Raw genomic sequence first — 8,954 nt, 5'->3', positions numbered from 1 at the left:
TCCTTATATGAAAACAACAAACCTTGAGAATTGATTAACTGACTAACTAACAAGATATTTTTATCAAACCAATTATGAAAAAATATAGACAGTTACATATTACAGTTTGATACGGAACTTTTCACCTCATAAATATTTTATTTGGAATAACTGTAATATTTAATATATATATCTATATCTATATATCTATATATATATATATATATCTATATATATATATATATATATATATATATATATATATATATATACCGGTATATATATATACACACACACATATATACGCACACACATACGCACACACATGTATAAAATATTACAGTTATTCCAAATAAAATATTTATGAGGTGAAAAGTTGTGCTTGAATAGCAAAGACTCAAAGAATATCATGCCAAGAGGGATTGCCTGTGAAAATCAGATAATATTGCTGGTAATTTTTCAATTTTGTAGTTACATAACAGAAGAAAGTCATGGGATTTATGGGAAGAACATGTTGTGTTGTTGGATGTAATGTTCACACGATCGATTTTTACATTTAACCTATTTGTATTTAACTTTGTTTTTGTTTGTCAATAAGCCCATCTCACAATTTTTAATTTTATTCTGTGCTTTCAGACTCTTTTACACAGTAAATTGTTATTTGTTAAGCTCCCTCAAAAAATCATGCAAAGTGATTGCCTTTAACTTAGTAAAATGAAAGAATATAATGCTGTAACAAATGCTTATTTAGTGGTGTAAGTTGAGCTAAATAATGGAATATTTCCTGAAACTTGGAATTTCAGTTGTATTTAATTATACATCTTGTTAAAACAATGCAAACTGATTGCCTTAAAATATGTTTTACTCCACTTAATACATTATAAATCGATAAAAAAAGGTTCCATTCATCACATTTACAAATTAGTGACAGCAAACTATTTTAAAATTGTTCAACAACAGGGGTTGGGCAATCTTTTTGTCATAAAGTGCCATTTTAAAGTTTTCCGATATGGAAAATCAGCACTGGTGGCATCAGCACTGATAAGAAGTGTTCCTACTTTTAATGAAGACAACTGTGTGTTAAAGCCAGATTAGTGCATTGCTGCCTTTAACTGGTATACAAACGTCATTAAGGGCTTTCGCACTGGAGGAACCTTTTCATAATTCATAAAGCTATTGGTGCAAGTTCCCAGTTTAGGTCCAACCGTATCAAGCCGCTGACTTTGTGCTCACCAAAAAAATGCTGGCGGACTCCCAGGTCATTGTAAGGGTATGACCAAGAGCATATAATAACATGGATAAATCAACTCATAAACTTATGAGTAAGTCTCCTCGGCTTCCATTGTCAATTGCGCTCGTTCCTGTTGCGTGACCTTAAACTGGCAACCTGCATGAGGGTCGAGTCTGAAGAGGAGGGGACGGGGTAAACAACAATCTCCCATAACTTGAATTTGGACTGCAGTACCTATTTCCACCACTAGCTCACAGACATTCTTACAGACTGCACATTTAAAGATGTCTATTGAGAGTGCCCACAAAGATAACAGATAATCTGTGTGCATGTGCAAACTACATTAGTCCAAAAAAATTATTGATTGAATATTCAGATGTTGCAGGTGACTGAAATTTTTTTTCTGATTACTTTTGATCTAATTGATTGCTGCTTTTCATAAGGCTGTATACATTAATTGCAAATGTCAGTATCCTAGTTTATTTCCATCATTGTCCAATATATAAATTAACAAATAAACAACATGCCCTTGGCAATCTAGAATAAGCTATTCATATCTAGGTTACTGATTACTAATGAATGACCAGAATGACTGCTATTACCTAATTCCTCAAGTTCAGTGTCTAAGTTAAAGAACAGAATAGTATCTTAATTATACAGACAAATCTGTCGGATTATGAAAAAGAAAGGATGACTTAATCCAATGATTCTTTATCAGATCTAAGACAAACAAAGGGAAAAGAACAAAAGTCAGCCTTCTTCTTTTACATTTTAAAACTTAATAACTATGAATTAATATCATACTAAATATCTTATCTGGCCCACACACAACAATCCTAAAACTGGTTTGTCGCACACGGGCCAGATCTGGCCCACACACAGCAAGCCACGACTCAAACTAAAGCCGGTTTGTTGCACAAAGGCCAGATCTGGCCCACACACAGCAAGCCACGACTCAAACTAAAGCCGGTTTGTTGCACACGGGCCAGATCTGGCCCACACACAGCAAGCCACGACTCAAACTAAAGCCGGTTTGTTGCACACGGGCCAGATCTGGCCCACACACAGCAAACCACGACTCAAACTAAAGCCGGTTTGTTGCACAAAGGCCAGATCTGGCCCACACACAGCAAGCCACGACTCAAACTAAAGCCGGTTTGTTGCACACGGGCCAGATCTGGCCCACACACAGCAAGCCACGACTCAAACTAAAGCCGGTTTGTTGCACACGGGCCAGATCTGGCCCACACACAGCAAGCCACGACTCAAACTAAAGCCGGTTTGTTGCACACGGGCCAGATCTGGCCCATGAACAGCATGCCACGACTCACACTAAAACCGGCTTGATGTGTGTGGGCCAGAGACGGCCCATATAACCTTTGCCGTTGCCAGAACTGAGCCACATGTGCCATAGTTGGCCCAGATGAGGCCCGGATATGTATGCTATCTGGGAACTGCCGTTCTATATACTATGAGTCACTGAGACTCATTTAAACTAATAAACTCTAAACTCATACACTTATCAACTAATTAACTTATAAACTCATGAATTCATAGACTTATGAACTCTTAAACTCATAAATTAATAAACTCTGAACTCTTAAACTCTAAACTCATTTAAACTTATAAACTCAAAAACTCATACACTTATAAACTCATCAATTTATACACTTATAAACTCTAAACTCATAAACTCTTGAGTGTACGTGTGAGTGTCTGAGTGAGTGTGTGAGCGAGTTAGTGTGTGTGTGCGTGTGTGTTTATCTATCTATTAACTTATCTATCTATCTGTCATAAACTTCAAACTACTGTAAACTACTTTAAACTTCAAACCACTTTAAACTTCTTACGTTTAAAGCTCCCAGCTCCCGAGCAACTCCATAGCAACCAAACTTGAGTACCCTAGCAACCGTTTTGCAAGACCTATATCTCTGTATCAGAACATCGTATAGAGATGAGGTTTGGCTCTTTTGACTCATGCTAGCAAACAGCACTTCCAACATGCTACACATGCTAGCAGTGAATAGCTACATGCTAATAGCGATTAGTTAAGTGTTAAATCATTCTAAGAACTCTATAAAAACTCCATAGTAACCATCTGTGACAACTACCAACCACCTAGTAACACCATATCAACCGCCCTAAATACCTTAGCAACCGCCTAGCAACCACCCAGAATACCTTAGCAACCACCTAGCAACACCAAAGCAACCACCCAGAACACCCTAGCAACCACCCAGAATACCCTAGCAACCGCCAAGCAACACCATAGCAACCACCCAGAACACCCTAGCAACCACCTAGCAACACCATAGCATCCACCCAGAACACCCTAGCAACTGCCTAGCAACCACCCAAAATACCTTAGCAACTGCCTAGCAACACTAATACTAATTACTACTTCATTTAAACTTGTGTGTGTGTGTTAGTGAGTGTATCTGTGTGTGTGTGTGTGTGTGTGTGTCTGTGTGTGTGTGTGTGTGTGTGTGTGTGTGTGTGTGTGTGTGTGTGTTTGTGTGTGTGTGTAAGTGAGTGAGTGTGTCTGAATGTGTGTGTGGATCAAGAAAGACATAATCAAGTAATTATGCTTCAAAAATGATTTTATTTAGTTAATGCCAATTTGGATCGCACTTAGTCTGGAACCTCACCCTTAAGCAAGTCAAACTGAACAGAATTACTCACTCTTGGGATCACTGGAACACTCAAGCCTTTCCACCACGTCAAGGTGGCGATCCTTGGAAAGGACATTCACTCTCCATCCATTCCTTATCTAACAAACAAACAAACAAACAAACACACAGTCTATATGTAACACATTCACACACACATGCACACAAGAAGTAGACAATGTGAACAGTTTTGTAGTATACATTTATTTGTATTAGCATTTTTTTCTTGAAATAAAGATGTTATCTTACAGCAGGGTTGAATGTGTGATGCAGATTAGTGATGATATATTTGATGTTTCTACTCTAAAACACAATAAACCGGATCATGATAACTGTAATACGTCTGTAGAACTCCTGCTCTGACGTTTGAGTGTGTGCCGCTTATGAAGACAGGATCTAGAAGAGTGTTTTTTTCTGTTGTCCCGGTGCTGATTAACTGTGTGTATCCTTTATCTTCAAACAAATTCAGAATAGGTTTGTTGCAACGAGAAAGCTGATCTTCATTGAAGTCGCCACAGACGATTAGAGGCCTCAAATCGAATATCTCCAGAGATGTCAAGAGGGCGTTCAGGTGTGCCAAAAACTCTGCCAAATTATAACTTGGTGGTCTGTAGATTACAGCGAGAAGTGCTTGTTTGGGGGCTTCTATCTTCAAAACCAAATATTCCAAGTCAGTAACATTCTGTATGTACATCAGAGGAGAAACTTGAAAGTTGTTCTTCACATAAATGGCCACTCCACCACCATTCTTGTTTGCCAAATGTGCATAGTTTGTGTAGGATGCATGCCTGTTGCGTTTGTACATGGTGTATCCATCCAGATGTAGATGTGCAGGAACAGCTGAGCCTGACAGGTGTGTTTCAGTGAGGCACAAAACATCAGCCAAGAGAAGCTCATGGTGGCATTTTAAATCCTCCATATGACTCTCCAGTCCCTCTGTGTTATGATGGATGATTTTAAGAGCTGAATTCAGGTTGGAGTTCTCTACAATATGTAGGATGGGCTGGATACTGTGAAAATCCGCTCTTGGCATGTTCTCCAAGGAGGCACTTATTTCTGGATTACAGAAGACTTTCTTTTCATCAAAGTCAGTAATGTGCAATCCACTGAGTGATGTTGTTCTGCTGAGTGCAACGTATGCCATGCCTGATTCGAATATGTGCTTCAGAGATACAACAGCGCAATCAGTTGTCATTCCTTGCACTTTATGGATGGTGCATGCGAAAGCAAGCTTCATGGGAAATTGTCTTCGCATTGTTCCTTTTCTTTTCAGTGGTTCCTCTGACCTCTCAATATAGACAATGTTGTCATCTCCACCAGGTGCTTTGTTGCAATATTTTCGTCCAGCAGTCACATTATCTAAATGAAGACCAATTAATTGAACCAATCCATCTCGGGTCTGAGTTGTTATTTTTGCCACCTTGCCAAAAGTGCCATTTACCAGTCCATCTTCCACATCAATATTTCTGGTTAGCATCACTCGTGCACCAATAGCAATCTGCAGTGTGTCAATAAGGTCACGATTGTCTCCTTTAAATGGTGCCGCTTGTCTTTTCATTTCTCCTGTTCGGGGATCTTTTTTGTAATCATGTGCATTTATGGTAATGACATTTGAAAAGCGGGAGGATATAGCTTCACTGTTGTGATTGTCTACCTCTTTATTGGTTGCATAGATGTGCAATGCATCAGTGGGACACTCTTCAGGGGAGGATCTTATGACAGTTTCTAACATGCACCTGTCTGCATCAGTCAGCTTCTCGTGCTTCTTTTTTACTCTCAGTCTGTTGAGCAGCTCAGCATATGCAAGATCATCTCTCTGTCTCATGATCTGTGTCATAGTTATCATTTTAAAATGATCTGCCCAGAAGTCCAGCACATGGTCCTCATACACACAGAGTGGTTTTGCTCTTCCCACAGGTGGTAATTGATAATAATCTCCAACAGCTAATACAGATAAGCCACCAAAAGGTTTTTGATTTCCTTTAATCTGTTGCAGTCTCCAGTTTACGTAGGAAAACAACTGTTTTGACACCATTGATATTTCGTCGATAATTAAAATGTGTGCATTAGAAAGGTCTGCCCTGATTTCATCCAAGCTGTTTCCTAGGCCTTGGTATGGAGGCTTCAAGCTTCTCGGGAGTTTCAGAAGACAGTGCAGTGTTTTACCTGAGATGTTAAAGGCTGCGGTTCCTGTGAATGCTGTTAAAAGAACGGTTGGCTTGGAAATGTCAGTATGCTCTCGTATGCATGGAAGCCTGCGCAAAATCTTGGTTGCTTCTGCATAAATAGATTTGATAACGTGTGATTTACCAACTCCTGCTCCTCCATTCAAAAAATACAGAAACTGTTGTGGGTTTTCACCAGAGACACATCTTTTGCACCAGTCTCGGACTGCATAAAATATGGAAGCTTGTGTTTGATTCAAGCTCTGGTACATTTTGCGAATCTGTGCATGATTTTGTTGGGTAGCTTCCACGAGTGGCATAGCTGTGTTACTGACAGAGGTAGATGCTGTGTATTCAGGAATATCGTCCTGCTCGTTCACGTCATTAGGATCAGTGGGTTCACGTTCCGATATGCTCTCCAAACGGATCAGTTCATTTGCTGGAGCCAATGTAGTCCATGCATCTTCAACGGGACCATTCTGTTCAAAATCCTCAATAGCCTTTTCTATAGCCTCGTTATGTTTTTCATATTTCTCACGGTTTTCGTTCACAATATTGTGCACACGCTGCAGCTCATCAGTTCCTGGTAGTTTTACAGAAGCAAATGCAAAAATGATTCATATGTCGGAAATCTTGTGGACTTCAGCTGCTCATCTGAACGATATGGCAAGTAAAGCTTTAGAAAAGTTCCATAGAATTTTTCTGGGTTTTTCTGCTGTGAAAAACGGGCAAATCTGATGACAGCAGGTTTTCCCCTCGTTCTTTTCTGTATGTGTCCCAAGTTTTTTTGAAGTTGCAAAACATTTTTACCTTTTGTCTTTCCTGCATAAACAATGCGGTATTCACTTGCAAATTCAGCCATGCACATGTTCTCAAATTCAGGTCTGTTAGGTCTGGCTTTGTACTTTTCTGGCAATCCTGTCATCCACACATTCTCTATGTCCATGCTCTCCAAGCACCTCATTGGTAAACTCATCTTTACAGCGTTGTCATCAGTAGGTATGAATATGACAGCACGTGATGATGATTTTAATTTCAGACTGCATGTGCGAGCGACTGCCTCCTGAGCACTGACTTCTCTGTTCTTTGAATATGCATTCATGACCTGCTTCATGCACTCACGTTCAGACAGGTTATCATGGCTTGAGTCTTTTATCACTTTTTTAAGATAATCACTCATCTCATGTTCAGCTTTTGAAATGTACGAGACAATATACATGATGCAGCTGTAGGGGTTCAGAATGAACTGTATGTCCATGTTTGCATCCCAGGCTCTTAACAACATTGGATTATAGCCGTTCACCCAGCAGTCCTGTGGTCGTCTCTCCATGAATATTGAACTTGATGTAGAAATAGTATCGATATGTTTCTTGTACTCTTCATAGGTCATGTTTACTTTAAAGTCCCCATGAAATCAAAATTGACCCTATTTACTTTGTTAGCGCATATTACTAGTCTTGTGGTGAACAATTAATCCGTGCAAGAAAATATTTTAAAAAAATTTTTTTTACCATGGTAATCTTTAATCAAAATCTGAAAATGCCCCTCCCCTCTGCATTGGAGGACCTTCTCTGATGACGTAGGTTTGAGGAATTGGTTTGGGCAACGCTTATAACCACTCCCCTCAAACCGTTAGTCTGCTATGAGCAGAGATGGAGAGGAGGAGCGCTAGAGTAAAACCCTGCCCTCTGTTCAATATTCCTTTTCACTGGGAAATACGTCATAACACTGGAGAAAAGTCGTTTGCAACTTCCGGTTCACGGGGACTTTAAGAAGTAACTGTGTAACGCTATCAAAACTCTGAGTCGAGTCATTCAGTAGATCCCACACCTTCTGTAGCTGTTCTTTTGCGAAACTGGCATAATTTCTTTCCTCTGCTTCATTCCCTTCATCATCATTCTCTGCAGGAGGAGGCCTGGGGCGTGATATCATGGTTCTTTTAATGGGTGGTTTAGGAAATCCAAACCGGCAGTGCTTCTTGTTCTTTCTACAGGATTTTGAGTGGTTACGACTGTGCATCTGTACTTCACTTACAATTTTATGTAGTTCTGGGTCTTTGTCTGGGTCTGGTAATTTGCATGAGATGTATTTATCAACGAAATCACACACATCCTGATCTTGATCTTTTTCAAACTCTGGAGCATCTTTAACCCAAAATAAGCAGTGAATGTGTGGAGAGCCACGTAGCTGGAACTCTACTCTGTAAAAAAAGTAAATTACCTCACCGATAGGTCGAGCAGGTGAATTTATCAAATCTCTCATCAAGGCTTCAACACGTTTCTCAAAAATTCTCATCGCTGTCACAGGGTTACTTCTGAGGATTTCACATTTTTCGGACCAGTCTAATTCAGCAAAGTTCACAGTTTCACCTTGTTGTGCTTTAATAGCAGTAATCACATCAGGCCATCTCATCTCAGCAGCACTAAACGTACAGAAAAATGTAGGAGTGCCAAGCTGTCTCAACATGGCAAACAGATCACGGAGAGATTTCTCCCAGTATGCTGGAGTCCCTCTTAATGGTTGCATGAATCGTGTAGCTTCCTTATTTATTATAAGCTTTTCTAACTCCTGTTTGTCCTGCAGCAGTGAGCAGTTTATTCTGCGTCCATCACGGGTCATGGGTTTTCCTTTCCGTAGTTGGATAGACATACTAGATGTCGCCATGTTCATTTCAGATACAAACTGCGCAAAGAAGATATAGTTGGTATCCTTCGCACAGCGATTGTCAATAGAGAATAGTCTAGAGTTAAAGTATCTGCTGGGGGAAACATGTTTTGCTCTACCAGGCTCATCAAATGTGTTCGTGCCATCTGGAAACTGCACTGGAAACGCCATAGACTCAAGTTTAGGAATTTTGAAAGTGTTTACAGGAGTGTTTCTCTCTGCTGGGGCAATGCAAAATATCCCATC

The 8,954-nt window shown here is 39.8% G+C and overlaps 3 protein-coding genes across 6 annotated transcripts in view; all 3 read right to left on the bottom strand.

Moving 5' to 3' along the window:
* Positions 1–8,954, bottom strand: part of ighd (immunoglobulin heavy constant delta) — a 790,210-nt gene that overhangs the window by 217,837 nt on the left and 563,419 nt on the right. The gene's annotated exons all lie outside the window — the stretch shown is intronic.
* LOC307154331 (uncharacterized protein) overlaps positions 1–8,954 on the bottom strand; it is a 780,250-nt gene that overhangs the window by 295,132 nt on the left and 476,164 nt on the right. The gene's annotated exons all lie outside the window — the stretch shown is intronic.
* LOC307154345 (uncharacterized protein) overlaps positions 1–8,954 on the bottom strand; it is a 430,222-nt gene that overhangs the window by 109,945 nt on the left and 311,323 nt on the right. The window lies entirely within an intron of this gene.

The sequence above is a fragment of the Squalius cephalus genome (genome assembly GCF_949319135.1).
Source record: "Squalius cephalus genome assembly, chromosome: 1".
Lineage (NCBI taxonomy): Eukaryota > Metazoa > Chordata > Actinopteri > Cypriniformes > Leuciscidae > Squalius > Squalius cephalus.
The sequence above is the reverse complement of the archived record's forward strand: the minus strand, read 5'-3'. Positions and strand labels throughout refer to the sequence as shown.